Here is a 16,911-nt window from a genome sequence, read left to right as displayed (position 1 = left end):
TATGTGTTGGGATTGGTTGACGCATCGACTCGCACACACAAAAAAAATGAGAAAGAGCAAAATCGATACACAACAGAAGCTCTGAGCCATCAAGCAGAGACACTTATACTGTATGTGCCCTCCTCCCCACAAGCTCCGAGTCAAAGTGAGAGGGAAGATGAGATCCTAGGGGTTTTGTTTGAGAGCTGCTGGGAGCGGCAGGCCACGGTGGAAGCGAGGTCAGATTTCCCCTCAACAGATTTTTATGAGTTGATGACAGCTGCCGGAGTGTGGCACCAATCCCCCTGACAAGAGTCATGTGACCCCTGCTGCAATTACTTGAGACAACCCTCAGCTTCTCAATGACACATGTGGCATAGTATGGAGATGTAGGCTAAAGTTGCCCTGTCAGCAGTCATTCAAAATGCATTGCTTGTACAGTAGATCAGGGTTTCTGCTTCAGCCCATGAAAGGGATCCCCAACCACTCCTCTTCCTCTCTGCCGCAGCGATGTTATTACAAATCCACTCGTTCATAAGGTAGATAACATTGCTTCTCATTGAGTGTGTGTGACCACATCCCTGGAGTCCATTCTGACCTGATTGCAGACCACCGGCGAGCCTGGCTCGCTCCTCTGACACACTTCTGCCTTGTTGATGGTGGAAAACTGGGCCAGTTGGGTTTGTAATTGAGAAGAATCTTTCACTAATGCCAGATAGGATTAGTACTGCCATATCACATCACGCCAGCTTCTTTTTAATTCGTCCTCATGACCATCAGCCACACCATTATTTTTTTAGATATGTGATAGCTGTTTAAGCTTATGTGTGTTTGTTGCCAGATAGTATACAACAGTTAACTGTGCTTTGGTCCTTACAGACTTCTTTAAAGGTGTGTCCACACCGCTGGAGGTGCTAAGTCGCTATTGTTGTATGCTTGTAGTACGCTATGTCCAGCCGCATCAGATTGCAGATAACATGAGTTTCGATGTCTGAACTGCTAATGTTATACAGTCTCTGCACCTTTAAATAAAGCTGACTCGAACAAGTTACTGTTATATAACAGTAAGCCTCAAGTTATTTTCATGTTAAACTGTTTGGTTTAAATAAGATAAAGCACTAAAAAAACTTAAATGATTAATTTTAAATGCTACAAATGCATTTAGGCAGCACAACATTATAATGTACAGTATCAAAAATTATTATTCATTTTAAGATTTGTTAAAGATTACATAACAGTGTTTTAAAATTATTATTATTGTTTTTAAAGAATAACTTTATCTGAGCTTTTGATGAAGGCAAAGGCCATGTACACTACTGTTTTTTTTTTCATTTCATATTTATATTAATACTTTAATTTAGCGATGATGCATTAAATTGATCAAAAGTGATAGTAAGGACTTTGCAATGTTAACATTTATACACTTACAAATAATTGCGGTTTCAAATAACTTTCTATTAATCACAAAATACCTCAAAATCCTTTCAGTTTTCACAAAAATATTAAGTAGCACAACTGTTTATCATTAATGAGAAGAAATCTTGAACACCAAATCAGAATATTAGAGTGTAATGCCTGTTGAAAGTTTTGCCATCACAGGAATAAATTACACTTTAAAATATATTCAAATGTAATTTTTAACATTTTGTTTCATATTTATTATTATTTATTAAATATTGTTTAATATTAATAATATTTATTGTTATTAATATTTTGTTATTTTTAATTGTAATAAAAGTTCATAATATTACCGTTTTTACTGTATTTTTAAATATAACATAATAAATAAGTGAATAAATGCATTTTCTTTCAAAAAATGTTTTAAAAATTACAAAGCCCCAACATTTTGAATGGTAGAATTAATGTAAAATATGAGCAGAAATGAGCATGCACAATTAAATATTCATTTTCGACCGAAAAAAACTAATATTTGCAGATATATGGCACAGATATATTTTGCATAAGCAAAGTCTCAGATCTCCTACTCTGATTTAAAATGAATGTCTTCCAGTTGCTTTGTCGCTGCAAATTGCTGTCACCCCTTTAGAATAATGACCTAGAGTTACTCTGAACTATGAAACATTAGCTCACTTTTACCACAATGATTGATTGATTGATTTGCCTATAGGAGGAGAAGTTTTAAATGGTCTGTTCATCATGTTTTCCCTCCAAAATGCAGTATTAGGTTCTGGTGGTGAATGAGTTTGCTTGCCCTTAACCCCTGGGGTGCTTTTCAGACCCCTACTTGAGAAATACCTTTTTAAATGATATTTGTCTGCATGTGTGTGTTCGTACGGCAGCCGTATGCTCCCCACGGAGGACTGCAGTGGAGATCGGGCACAGTCAAACCCCTGTTTCTCTGCAAGCAATAATAGCGAGCCAGGAGACCTGAGTGAGAGAGGATAGAAATAGACGCCGGAGTCAGGGGAGAGTCCTCAGGACGGCTCTCATCCAGGAACATAAACCACAAAATGTAAAGTAACCTACCCTGTCTTAATGGGTCTCTGAACGACAGCTAACTGTGAATTAAGCCGCATTTTGTTTAGGCCGTTTGTATAAGAGAAACTACCACCAAGTCACTGACTTCCAACCATTGTGCCCTTATTGAAAGCTAATTAAGCGTTTCCAGTGGGCAGATGAGAGGTTTTTTTCCCTCCATTTAGCTTGTTTATGTCTGAGGCTCTTCCTTTTCTTTTTCTTTCAGGCAGTCATTTGTTGGGCGTGAATGTGCAGTTTATTTGCGAAGACTAAACTGCGGTGATTTTTGCACTGGAGCTGCACTGCGCTGATGGCTGCCAACTGTAATTTAATGTGCGACTGGCTGAACTGTCCCTAATATTATTGTCATGCGTGATATACAGTGTCTTTAGCTCAGCGCTCGACGAGAGATGGATAGCAGATGGTGCACAACTGTAGATGTCTGCTGATTGGGAGAACTTGATGAGAAGATATCTGCTGTCTTGCAAGCTATGTTTATGTGTGTTTGATAAACGCAAACACAGAGATAACCCTTTAGGAATGAGAGCCTTACGGGAAATATGCTGTGTGTGATATGAGCTGTGCAAACAGCTGTGCAGGCGAAATGACAGATTCATTTTTCTATTAAAGCTAAAAGTGACTTGAATTTCTAAAAGGACAACTACTAGATGATTGCAGCAGGCTGTATGCTGTGCATATGAATAACAGAGGAGGATTTTGTCACATGCACTCTGATTGGCTGAAAAACACTTGAACAGCACTGGTAATCTTATGTAGCCCACCAGATTTACCATTTGGACATACATCTAGAAAGATAAACAAGTATTTCAGCACAGAATAGGCAAATAGAGAAAAGTATATGATTGAGTTAAATGCCCGTTTCATTAAATGTCTGTCTCCATCAGTTCTACTGTATAACCCAACGCTAATGCTCGTATGTGATATAATTACTTCTCAGCGGGGGAATTACAGGGAAATGATTGTATCATTAGCCCGATGTATATTAAATTTACAACCATGCATATTATGTCCTTTTGAGGATTTAGGTATTGGTCAGTGACCACTGATGTGACCACATTATTTCATTTACAAATCCACTGGCAGCCTTAATGGTAAGTTAGCATTTTGTGCATTCAAATTTTATTTATTTTTAGTGCAAATATTGTGTTTGTATTTAATTTCCAATATTTTTTTTCTCAATGAATTGTATTACATACACTACTGTTCAAAAGTTTGCAAACAAAGTTCCTTCGCCAAGGCTGTATTATTTTATCAAAATACAGGAAAAACAGTAAAACTGTAATATTACTACAATTTAAAATAACTGTTTTTTCTATTTGAATATATTTTTAAATGTAATTTATTAAAAATTTATGCATTTTTAGCAGCCGTTATTACAGTCTTGTTATTATTAGAGTGCCACATGAATTGTTTTAGAAATAATTCTAAAATGCTGATTTCTTGCTCAAGAATGAATAGAAAGCTCAAAAGAACATTTATTTAAAAAACAGCTTTACTGTAATCCTTGTTAAATAATTTATAATTTAAATAAATAATTTATGATAAACTTTTAATTTTCTTTACAAATAAAATAAAAATCTTACTGACCCCAAATGTTTGAACAGTGGTGTATATACAGTACAGTTATTATCATGTATTGGCCTAATGTTTTATATATATTAAATCAGCTGTTACTATATCGATCAACCACTATAGATATAATTACAGATATAAACTCGTGTCGGTCAACCAGATAAGAATGTTGTTCAACCCCTAACCTCAGCTCTAAGCTGAACACTAACCCTAAACGTTGAATGGGTGATGCTCTGTCAGCACCTTTAGCTTGTCACTGGGATAGTACCCTTAAAGGGAACCTTTTGTACCCTTTCTCTGTCCATAAAGGGTGCATATTAGTATTTTTTTTGGAAACTATGCACACAAATAGGGGTAGATAAGGTACAGAGGTGTAATTACTTTAAGGACCAAGAAGGATACTGTTCCAGCTATGGGTTTAGATCAGTCACGTTCAGCGTTTCTTTGACCCATTTTGATTGTTTGTGTTTTGTTTGTGTGATGTACTCACACATAATGCTGGACTCAGTCTGGTGCACTTGATACATCGGAGCCAATGCATGCAAATGATGGAGTTTTAATATGTTTGTTGTCACGAATGTGTTTGTTGCTGTCAAAAAAAATGAGTTCATCTCTTGTGACCTTGGCTGTGTTAGTTTTTTCTTCACACATGGTTGGAGAAGCTCTGTTCTTGTGCCAAGTTAGAAGTCAGACTTGCTTATTTTATGATGCTTCCGTTGTTTTTACACTGACGAATTCCCTCTTGGATCATGGTCAGGTTGATGTCTTTGAAAAAGAGCTGATTTTCTGAAACATTTGAAAGGAGCTAATGTCTAAAATAATGACTGGTAAAGTACAGAATTAAAAAATCAGTTGCTGGTTGATGCGGGCCACTTCAGTTGCCCTCATTTTTAACCTACTGTAGTGCAAGTGAAACCAGTTTTGTTCTTTCTGACTTCATGCCCTCTCTTTCATCAGTGTCACTTCCTGCCTCAGTGACCACTTCCTGGTCTTGTCGGTCATGTCTCAGCAAGTTCAAGTTGTTGCTGGGGAGTGTATAGAAGAGTGTGTGTTGTGGTTTCCCTGTGCTTTGAGTCTTGTCACCCACGCAGTGACAAGTGAAACTTGTTGGCTTTGAAATGAGTAGGCGGCTTCTAAAAGTGTGACTTCCTCCTTCTATTTTTATCGCTTGTTTTTTCTTCCCATGACATGTCATGCTTATTTCTCTCTCTCGCCTTTGTTGCTCACTTTAATTTTTCTTCCGCTAAGTAACTTGAGATTCTGATTGTTGCCATGACAGCTGGAAGTTTCTGTCAGAATGTCTCATTTTTCCCCTCTACTTTCACAGATGTCCCAGTTCTTTTTTTTTTTAATGGTTGTTTTCTGAACATTGTTTTCTCCCATCCTCTCCAGTATTTTTTTGTGTTTTTCACAGAGAGAGCTTTTTCTTGTCCCACATAATGGCAATACAAGCGAAACCTCTATAACGTAACCCACAGATGCCGACAGTAGTTCCTGTAGCTGAACTGGTAGAGCGTAGTGCTAGTAACACCGGGGTCATGTGTCCAATTCCCAGGGGACACACATACCGATAAAATGTATCTTGAATGCACTGAAGTGTCTGCCAAAGGCATAAGTGTAATGTAAATGATAGGGGAGGATGCACAAGTGCTGTATTACACAACACGTAACACCGGAGAGCTTCACTCCTACTCATGCTTTTGCTGAAAGCTTCAAGCTGCAGTATTGCGCTGTGCCACCTGAGTTTGAACAGTCTAGATTTATGTGCATTTTGAATTTGGCATCGAGCCCATGACTTTGGGGGAATTTTGGCTGCTTTTCTGTATACTGTGGCTCAGTGAAGAGAATTGTGAGGGATATTGGTGCTCTAGTGCGATGCGGACTATACACAGAATCCGGATTACTATGTTCAGACATAATCAGATCACATATCCAAGCCAAAGAGCAGCCTTATTGATCGATCATAAAACAAAAAGGACTTGCATGCAGCAGTCCATCAGGATCTCATTCACATTAGGCCAATAGGGTGGGAGGATGTCCATGTTGCATCCCTGTCTGTGTGCTTGACTTATATGTACATATGTGTTTGTGTGTGTAGACCAGATGTTTGGAATAATTAAGGTTTGTTTATGTTTTTGAAAGAAAAAGTCTCACAAGTGCTGTTTATTTTTTTTTTAAATATAATAAGAACATGAATGTTGTGAAATATATTTACAATTTAAAATAACTCTTTAATATTTTAATATCATTTAAAATGTAATTTATTCCTGTGATGCAAAGCTGAATTTTCCGCCGTCATTATACTCCAGTCTTCAGTGTCACATGATTTTTCAGAAATCATTCAGATATGCTCAATTGTTGCTCAGTTATTATCACTTATTATTGGTGATTAATTATTAATAATGGTTAATAATGGTTCTATTAGTTACTGCGGCATAATTTCATTGTAGAAACTTTGGTTGTTCAATGAACAGCATTTATCTGCATTTAATAAAACTTATTTTTTGTAACCTTTTTTTTCAATCATACCTACCCCTGAACATGCATCACAGTCTCTGCAAAAAATATGAATGTTTTCAACATTGATAATAATTAGAAATGCATCTTGAGCACCAAATCAGCATATAGAATGATTTCTGAAGGATCATGTGACACTGAAGACTGAAGAAATGACTGCTGAAAATTCAGCTTTGCCATCATAGATATACTGTAAATTACATTTTAAAATTTATTCAAATATACAAATAATTTGTTAAATGTTCTGTTTTTTTTTTATCAAATAAATCATAAATTATTTATCCACTTATTTACAGCTATACACATTCTGTACATTTTGTGTCTGTTTGCATGAATGCATTTGGCGGATGCTTTAATCCAAAGTGACACATCCAAATGTTCATGGGAAATGATTTTCTAGTTCTAGCCAGTTGAGCTACAAAAGCAGCTACTATAGTAGAGCTACTACAGTTGCAAGCTCAGTTCTAGGTAGGGGTAATTGAAGACCTGGACTTCAAGAAATCCGAGTCTTGCCCCACCATCATTGCAGATAAAAAGCATTTACCAAGTGTCTATAACCCCCAATAAATTGAGGAATTGCTGGTTTGTTGATTTGTTCTTTCCTTGAACCCCAAAAACCTTTTGTCTATTTAGTCTGACATTTGAAATCTCTGTGCAAATATTTTCACAAGCAGATCCATTTTTACCTTTCCCTTTTTATAGGTCCTCATTTTGTGGGAGGCGGTGCAAAAATACATTTCATCTGTCTGCAAATCCAAGACCACTAATTTGATTTAAATTACAGTCCAGGATTGGGCCAAAATGACATAAATGTCTCTTGTAAAGCTTGATAGGTACACGTTGCATCACATCGCCCGTCTAGCAAGTATAACTTATGTCGAAGTTACAAGATTACCCATGCAACCTTAATAACAGATAAGCCTGAGAGGTTATGAGAGAAAATAGTGTGGAATTACCCACATAACGGCCACAACGAGGGGCACTGTGGATGCTTGTTCCAAACCAAACTACTATCTCTGTTTGCCATCAGGGGTGTGAGGGAGTGTCATTGGCTGTGAGTTATTCACTTTTTCATGTGTGGGTGTTATATCGTTGGGGATCGGGCTATTTTTGACTTTCAATCCCCCACCTTTAACCATCTCCCCTCTGGAGAGAAGCTGGGTGGTGACAGTTGAGGAGACAAAGGCCTCCTATACCGCTCTCGCTCAAAACAAACCCTCATCACTCCCACTGCAGGAGAACACTAATAGAAGTGAGGGTTTAGCTGAGGAGGCTGGGAAAGTTTGCCATAGTACCAGCATTTTCAGTCCAAGAATCCCTTTTTAAATCCCTCTAAATCGGTGTGCTTCTAATGACATTGATAAAAGATGGATTCAATTCTTTTAAAAGAGCGACTTCAGCTTTTGAATAGGTGACACGTTGACCATGTTCACTTGGCAGTAGAATTTGATTGTCAGTCCTGTTTTAGAGTGCTAAATACATTTTCTGTACATGCACAGTTTATAGGGCCCTATGGAATATGTTTTATTTTTTCCCAAATTCTGTTTTATTTTTTTCCAAATTCATTTTATTTATTTTTTTTTTTCATTTTTGTTTTTCTGGATTCAGAGGTTTTTTTATTTCTTATTTCTCTAGACTCTGTTTTAATGGTTAAATTAAATTATATTAATCAGAAAGCATGTTTAATTAATTGAAATCATGAAACTTACAATATTAAACAGCAATTTATAAATTAAATTTTTATGGCCCTCAAATTCTGATTTTTTTTTTTTTTTTACCAATTTTTGTCTTCAATTAATTTTCTGGATTCCATTTTAATTGCTTTATTAAATATTAATAATCAAAAGCATATCTAATTAATTGATTTTATAAAAAAAAAAAAAAATCCAGAAATACTGTGTTGTGTATTTACATTTTTTTTCTGCTAAATATATTCTGGTAAATAATTTTTCTGGTAAATATTTGTGGAAAAATAATGTTTTAATAATTTTATTAGCAGTACTAGTACTATCATTACATTAAGTAATGTTTCTTTCACGGTTTCTTCAATTTAAACCGAACATTTATTTTGATGGGTTGCCTTGAACTAGGGCTGTGCAAATAATCGAATGCGATTTTCATGTGCATCTCGTCAGTAAAGCCGGTTCTGTGATTAGTAGTAAATCTCCAGCACGTGCTTTCAGATGGAGTGGCATTTACTACACAGAGCCGTAGATCACTGACAAGCTACGCAATATTGCGTTCATAATCAGCAATGAATCGCCTGCGACTTTGAACGCGATATTGCGTAGTTTGTCAGTGATTCATGGAATTTGGCAAATTCCGTGACATTCCGCATTAGCCTATACAGTACATTTAATTTTTATGACTGGATCCTGCGATTCCGTCCGCGTTTTCCACATCGCAGAAATCCTAGGGCCCTAAGTTTAGTTAAAACAGAATGATGTCCGCATTCTATAAATGACTTCCTTAAATTTTCAGGACCCCACCTGTTAAAACTGTTGCTTTAACGCCTGCAGCTGAATTTCCGGAGAAGACGCATTAGTTGCATAAGAGTCTAAATGAGAATAACAAACAGGAGTCATGTGGAGATGTCACCCTGGAGGTACAGACTAATGGCAAGCCTCTTTATGCATGCCATTCCACCTGGAGGAAATACAATACATTACTTTCCACAGCCACAAAAAGCTCATTCTTAGTAGTAGTGCTTGCTAAGTAATTGCTATTGCTCATACTTCGGGTTAAGCAAGGGCAGGATGGCCAGGTGTAAAATGACCAAACGTGCTTCCTCTGAGACCAGTCTGAAAAGTTGAACTTGAGCTTTGTGCCACAATAGTCTGGGAATGAGAATTTCATAGAGAGGGCTGGCATGAGGGCGGACGAAATTTGTAGAAACTTCTATGTGGAATCTTTGTGTCACAATGCCACTCCCTTGAATTCTTGACGTACAAGGTGGTGTAAACACCTGGTAAGGTAGTGGTCCTTACGCACTCTGTCATGCTTATACAAATGCCTGAGCAGTGAGGAGCCTCAGGCTGGAACCGTTTCCTGGAGATGTTCAAGTTTGTAGAAACAACACCGACTCTAAACCTACTTTTATTATGTAATCTCTGTAGCTTTTATGATATCAAGGTATTCCAAGAGTTATTTTCGTTTCGGTCTGGTATTGGTAGTCTGGATTATGTTCTAATTCAATGCAGTTTATTTTATTTCATATCCTATCTTGTATTTTCTAACAAGGTCCAAGGACACGGCCCAGCTCTCTTCGTATGCTGTGGCAACGGAGATCTCGCTCTAACAAGACAATCCGTCATGCCATTGTTGTACAGCACTCTGCCTTGTTGATCAGATTTACAGAGCCTCTGTTGTCCCATCTCTTCTTGGAAAAACAGAAGACAAAGAGATGACGGAAATGTGAGTTCCCCTCCCAGAGGGCTACAGTATGGGCAATGCCTGGCCACAGACCCCCCCTCCTTTAAATAGGCTGACCATCGCCACAAAGATCACATTCAGACAGACACAATACACGCACGGCCCCAGGGCCGGCACACTGCCCTGCTCCACATGACGCTGAAGGTCACACAATCATTTGGGATAATTGATAAAACAGACAAAGAGAAAGAGAGAAAGAAAAAAATGAAAGAAATAAAGAAATGGGGGGAGGGGAGGTTGACTAAAATTGTAAGAAATTAGGTAGAAAAACCAAACTGTAAAAACGTGTGGTATATATATTTTTTTTTTTTTTTTTTTTTTTTTTTTTTTTTTTTTTTTTTTCTTTTTTCTTTAGGGCTAATAATGTTCCTGAAAACCAGTTCCAGGGTCCATATTACTGTATTATGATAGATTTATGTCTACGAAATTTCCATAAAATATTATTTTTTTAATTAGATTTTATTTTACTTTTTTATAATTTCTTTTATTTTAACAGCAAAATTTATGTCTCCTTGAAAATTCATTCCAGGGGCCAAATTTGACCTTTTATGGCAGCATTTTATGTAAATGTGACCCTGGACCACCTAAGTAGCACAGGTATATTTGTAGCAATAGCCAACAATACATTGTATGGGTCGAAATTAGCGATTTTTCTTTTATGCCAAAAATCATTAGGATATTAAGTAAAGATCATGTTCCATGAAGATATTTTGTACATTTCCTACCATAAATATATTAAAACTTAATTTTTGATTAGTAATATGCATTGCTAAGGACTTCATTTGGACAACTTTAAAGGCGATTTTCTCAATATTTAGATTTTTTTTTACAACTATTTAAATAGTTGTATCTCAGCCAAATATTGTCCTATTCTGACAAACCATACATAAATGGAAAGTTTATTTATTCAGCTTTCATATGATATATAAATCTCAGTTTCACAAAATTTACCCTTATAACTGGTTTTGAGGTCCAGGGTCACAAATATGTAATGTATTTATGTCAAATATTTCCATGAAAGAAATATTTAACATTGTGTTTTTATTTTATTTTATTTTACATTCAACAAACGTTGCCCCTGCATTTTAAATATGGCAGGGGCTATTTGCACTAAGTGTAAATAGCAATTAGATGCTATTTACACCAAGTAAAAATAGCATATTTTCTTAGCTATAGATGCTATTTACTCTACGTGAAAATAGTGATAGATGCTATTTACACTTTTAAAATTGGAGGATTTTTAAATATTTATTCTACTTATTGCAAATAGTGGCAATTATCTGTACCTCAGTATTGTGGTACATAATAAAACAGTATGCAATAGTAACGTACTGAGTGTAAATTATAATTTTAATTCAAATATTAAATGGATGCCACCATTTTGGGACAATATAAGCCCTCCCTGCACCTACCCTAACCCCTACCCGATACTTTATTTTCAACTTTTCGATTATTTCCTTCACTTTTATTAAAAAAATAAATGCCTTTCTGATGTGATATGAGATTTGAAAAGGGAGGGGAAAAAAGTTTGGCAAAGGGCGGGTTCGAACCCGGGTCGATTGCGGCAAAAAGACAACACCATGCGCTTTGCCATCTAAGCAACTGGATCTGTTGTTAAACTAGTGCCGTTTGTAGTGTTGACTAGGCCAATCACACGTTGGGGGGCAAAGTTCGTGTAAATAGCCTCTGCCAACAATGCGGGCTATTTGCACTTAGTGTAAATAGACACTCCGTTTAAATATCTATTCAATTTTTGTTATTTTTAGTTGGTTTATTAATCCAGAAATTTGTCACTTTCTCTAGTAAACAAAGGGTGATATCAATAGAAATCTTATTAGATTTCGTTTCACCTCTGTAAGTTACTTTCGTTTTAGTTGGTCATTTGTAATAGAAGCTGGTGGCATGAATTAGCAATCAAGAATCAGGAAGACCTGTTGATTAAAAACACCTTAATAAAGTGTTTCAGTGTCATGAGTAGGCAGTTCAATTCTCCCAGAATTCTTAGTGCTCGTGTCATTCGTTCACTGGGAAAGCCCCATTTGGAGTGTGTTGATTCATCGGCCCACAATGCACCATTACAGTGTTCTGTCGATTTGTGCTACCCTGTCAGATTTTCCTACCTCCCATTAAAACAGTGGGTAGTACAATTCGACAACGAAAAATGCTACCTGTAAAATAGGGTGTATTAACGTCTACACCTACCACAACCCTAAACCTACCCTTACAGTAATGCAAATACAGTAATTATGTGTTATATTAGCGGTTGTAGCTAGAAGGGATAGAGCTACAGGAAACCAACAATAATTTTTTTCTACCTATTAGATTGTGTTTTATTAAAGTCTACACCTACCCCAACCCTAAACCTACCCTTACAGTAATGTAGATACATTAAATATTGTTGTTCAGCATGAGAAAAAGGATGCAATATTGATGTGCGCATGCTCAGTAAACCATGGTAGGACAATATGACGGGTAGGATAAAATGTTAGGACACCGGCTCTCTGTTTGTGCAGCAGGAACATTTGTCAGCCGCAGCCCTGGAGGAATTTCCTATAACTGTAACCTGTTTTCACGCTCAGGAGCTGTTGTGATAAATCCGGGCATGTGCACATGTGGATATGTGTGTGGACAACTAGAAGTTGATGCTTCCATAGTTGAGAGAGCTCCACCCAGCCAGTGGTCTAGCTCATCATGATGTTATCATCCAAATATAGAGCTGCACTTTTTAACTGAACAGTGGAAGTTAGGAAGGCCAAACTGAGTTGACATGACGGTAATTCACTAACCATAAGCCTACAAATTCCCATCTGTGTAATGACATCATATGATCTCCTCATGATGTTCATCTGTATTTCTCAGTAGTCACTGATTCATATGTACTGAGACAAAACAATTTACAACGTATCATGTATCTAAAGTATTTTATTTAAAAAATCATTTCTAATAGTATAAGATTTTTTTTATAAATGAATCTTCTGTTCATTAATGTTTCATTAAATCAGTCAAAAGTGACAGCAAAGACATTATAATGTCACCAGCACTGTTCTTTTGAACTTTCCATGCAGCAAAAAAGTTTCAACATTGATCATAATAAATATTTCATAAGCACCAAATCTGCATATTAGTCAGATTTCTGAAGAATCATGTGACACTGAAGACTGGAGTAATGACTGCTTAAAATTCGGCTTTGCCATCACAGGAATAAATTACAAATTAATTTTCAAATATATTAAAATAGAAAACAATTTGAATTGTAATAATATTTCACAATATTGCATTTGCATCTGTATTTTTAATCAAACAAATGCAGTCTTGTTGAGCAAGAGACATCTTTTGAAAAACTTTTTTTTTTTTAAACCTTACCAACCCCAAATATCTTATGATATTTAGAAAAACCATTTTTTAAATACATTTTACTTTTGTTTTTTAATCATTTAGAAAAATAATGAAAAGAAAATGAATTGCTATATGTTAACATTCTAGTGATATCTGATTCATGACAAAGTGTAAATGTCTATGATGATCATGGCCCTGTAATAAGCTACATAACCAATTCTGCATTCTGGCTTAGTCAGTTGGTCATCACAGCAATAACACTCCTTGTTGTGCTTGTGCATGGAGGAGAAGCCTGTTATTCAATCACTGTAACTGTGTTCATTCACACACCCTTATCCGCCACCTCATTCCCGCCATGTGTCTCCATATCTCTCTCACACCCACTCGCTTTCTTACTCCTTGTCTTTCTCACTCTTACTCTCTCCCTCCCATCTCTCTCTGTCTTTCTCCCCTCCTCACCCTCCTCCCCCTCACTCACTCTTTCAGAAGTACACCCACTCATACACAAACATTCATATCCGCTGTGTCGTTTGGTGGCTTTCATTCATGCTTTAGCAGTGTGAGGTGGCAGAACTCCTCAGGTAATGGACGGCACTTCCTCCCATCTATCCGACCGTACGCTCTGTTCTGTTTGGAAAATGAACGCTAACTGGAATTACTAGACATAAGGAGATCAGCTTTCAGAGTGAGTATTTCACTGTTTTTGTTAACGGTGCGTTTAAGTTTAATGTCACTGCATTTTTTGAGTGCGTGGTGTCTGAGTTACATTACACAAGACTGAATGTGTGTGTGTGTGCGCACTGCAAAAACATTTTCTTAAATTTATTTTTTTTGGTCTTCTTTTTCAGTAAAGACATCTAAACATCTTATGCAGTTTTGCTTCTCAAGTTAATTTAAGGCATAATTATGTACCTTGAAATAATGACATAATTCCCCTAAAATGAAAATCCTGTGATTATAAATTTAAGCTTATGTTATTCCAAACCCTTTTGACCTTCTTTTGTGCTTCTACTTTGATTCTACTATCTCTCATTCAAGAAACAGATGTAAACAGGTTTGAAACGCCATTAAAGTAAATAATAAAATAATTTTTGTGTATTGTCATTTTATTTCATTCATTTAAATTAGATGTCAGATCAGTTTTTTTATTCTTGTTTTGTATAAATAAAAAATGAGTGTGACTTATGTTTAAAACAAACCAACAAAAAATAAACTATGTATTTTTATGTAACATTATATATATATATGTATGTATGTATGTATGTATATATATATATATATATATATGTATGTATATGTATATGTGTGTATGTGTGTATGTATATAAATTCATGAAACTACAACTTAATAAAATAAATTATATGACACAATGCGGCAAAAACGTGTATATATGGTGCACCACTCATGACATGAAGAAGAAAAAATTACTATCTTGGCCACAAATTAATAATTAGTTCCCACAACTTTAAAAAATTTTGGCCATGTTGTACTAATTCATTACCTCATTTTAACTTGTGGCACTGATTTAACTAAACCTAGATAGTGGGAACAAATTGCAATGAGAACAAATCATGATTGTGGGAACAATCATGGCCACAACATTTTTTTTCTTCTTAAAAATAATGACTAAGAACATTAAATAATTTTTTTGCAGTGTTTTCACATGTTCTGTGCATCCAGGGAAATTCGTCATAAATGACTCACAGACTCATTCCTTCGTTTGTCTTGCATGCTCTACATGTTTTCAAGAAAACCTGTTAACTAAACATTTTCTAAGAATCTGTTGAGTTGAAACCGCCTGAGGCCGTGTGATTGTAGGCTCTTTAGGCGAAACACCGTGTTTCCTTAACTCGGTGTGCTAGTGTGTCAAATCTGATGAGCTTGAACTCTTTGCAGTATCCGAGGCCCATATTTTCCATATCTTAGTTAGAGAATCTCTCCATCAGGTAAAGTGCACTTCTGAAAAGCCCTGAGAGGCTTCCTCATTAACGCTGCTTTGTTTTTGGAAGGTTAAAGCCAGGAGAGACCTGATAGGTGGCGGTAACGAGGGAATAAAAAAAGCTCAGAAATGCTGCCGGAGTATGACTAATCATATCAGAGGGCTCAGCGGCGGCTGTGTGGGCCGGCCCGTGCGCTTGTTAGAGTTCTGGGGGCCATCTGATTCACCGTCGCTCCCCGTTAGAAGCATTGCTTGGTTCACTTCCTGATGTGGGCGGAATTTTCCTATCAGCCCTGTGCTCTGAAAGCCGAAGGGTGAGGTGATTGACGGGCCCGTGAGCACGATGTTGTGGGTGGTTTGGAAGACTGAACCGGTCCACTTGTTCCTCTGTGAATGTAAATGAATGAAACTCGCACAGCTCATCTTTCTCATTCTTTGTCTCTGGTTACTATGGAAGTCCTGAGTGGCTGTGTTTAGCAGTACGCTTGAAGTAGGCATGTGTCACCAAGTATTTTTTTATGAGCTAACCAGTCTAAAGCTTTTTAGTTCATCTAAAAGTGAAAACTGCCTTTATTTACACAGTTGTTGCAAAATCGTGTGACTTTATTACAGTTGTGTACAATGAAAAAAGATACATTTTGAAAAATTAACTTTAAAAAAGATGACAATCACCATAAAGGTATGATAAAAGCGATACTGTATTTCAAATCTTCTGAAGCTAAATGGTGGTTTTGTTTGAGGAACGGACCGAAATTCATAAATTTACATTAATTGTGACTTGCTTATTAAGTCACTGAACTATATCAGTCTGATTTGTGAATGAGTCATTCAAACTGGTTTAGTGCACTGGTTTTGAAAGAATGATTTGTTCATAAACATCTACATAAACTTAAATAAACATAAACATAAATCTTAATAAACTTCTCTCAGGATCTCTGAAGATGAATGTCAAAGACTTTTATTTAATAACTACATTAATTTTGGGCTGTTCCACACAGAAAACTATGACTTCAGAAAACCTGGAAAGTATAGCTAGTGCACAAGTCGTAGACCACATGATACTTTTATGGTGCTTTTTGAAGGTTTTTTTTATTTATTTATTTTTTTATAAATATAAGAAGTATTCATAGAATTATTTAGTTTTGGTGAACTATTAATTGAAAACCATTCGTTTCTTTTCTAAATAAGGTGAGGCTGAACAAATAAAATGATCCAGCGTGGCTTGTGCTTTTTTGCTGATATGCATACCTGCTCAGAAACAAGCACCTTGGGCTGGTGAAACTGAAGACCCGCTGACCTGATTTGCCCTTGTTGCTCCTTAATCAAAGTAAACACAAAAAGCCTCTTGAACTCCCCTGTTAACAAGTCTGTCTGCCAGCATCTGAAGGTCTGTGAGGTAAACCAAATAGTTCATACAGTCACTTAGCATGTGTGGTGCTTTACATGTGGGGCCTTTCTTGTGATGCATGGTGATATTAGACTCATTTTAAGTGTAGCCCCGAGTTTACAAGGCCTGTTTATTGTGTTTATTTTTATTATAAATTCAAAAGTTTGGAATCTTTAAGATTTGTGTGTGTGTGTGTGTGTGTGTGTGTGTGTGTGTGTGTGTGTGTGTGTGTGTGATTTGTTTGTGTCTA

At 36.3% G+C, this 16,911-nt stretch overlaps 1 protein-coding gene across 3 annotated transcripts in view; it reads left to right on the top strand.

Moving 5' to 3' along the window:
- The window catches only part of LOC107704966 (transcription factor HIVEP3-like), a 79,330-nt gene that overhangs the window by 35,242 nt on the left and 27,177 nt on the right, over window positions 1–16,911 (top strand). The window contains exon 1 of one of the 3 annotated variants that reach the window (XM_016508061.1): window positions 13,858–14,020. The exons of the other annotated variants lie outside the window; for them this stretch is intronic. The gene's annotated coding sequence lies outside the window, so the exon portion shown is untranslated. Of the gene's footprint in view, window positions 1–13,857; window positions 14,021–16,911 lie in introns of those variants that run through there. 3 annotated transcript variants of the gene reach the window in all.

The sequence above is a fragment of the Sinocyclocheilus anshuiensis genome, unplaced genomic scaffold (genome assembly GCF_001515605.1).
Source record: "Sinocyclocheilus anshuiensis isolate Anshui unplaced genomic scaffold, SAMN03320099.WGS_v1.1 scaffold702, whole genome shotgun sequence".
In the NCBI taxonomy this organism is placed as follows: Eukaryota; Metazoa; Chordata; class Actinopteri; order Cypriniformes; family Cyprinidae; genus Sinocyclocheilus; species Sinocyclocheilus anshuiensis.
Note: the sequence above shows the minus strand (reverse complement) of the source record. Positions and strands in the feature narration are given on the sequence as shown.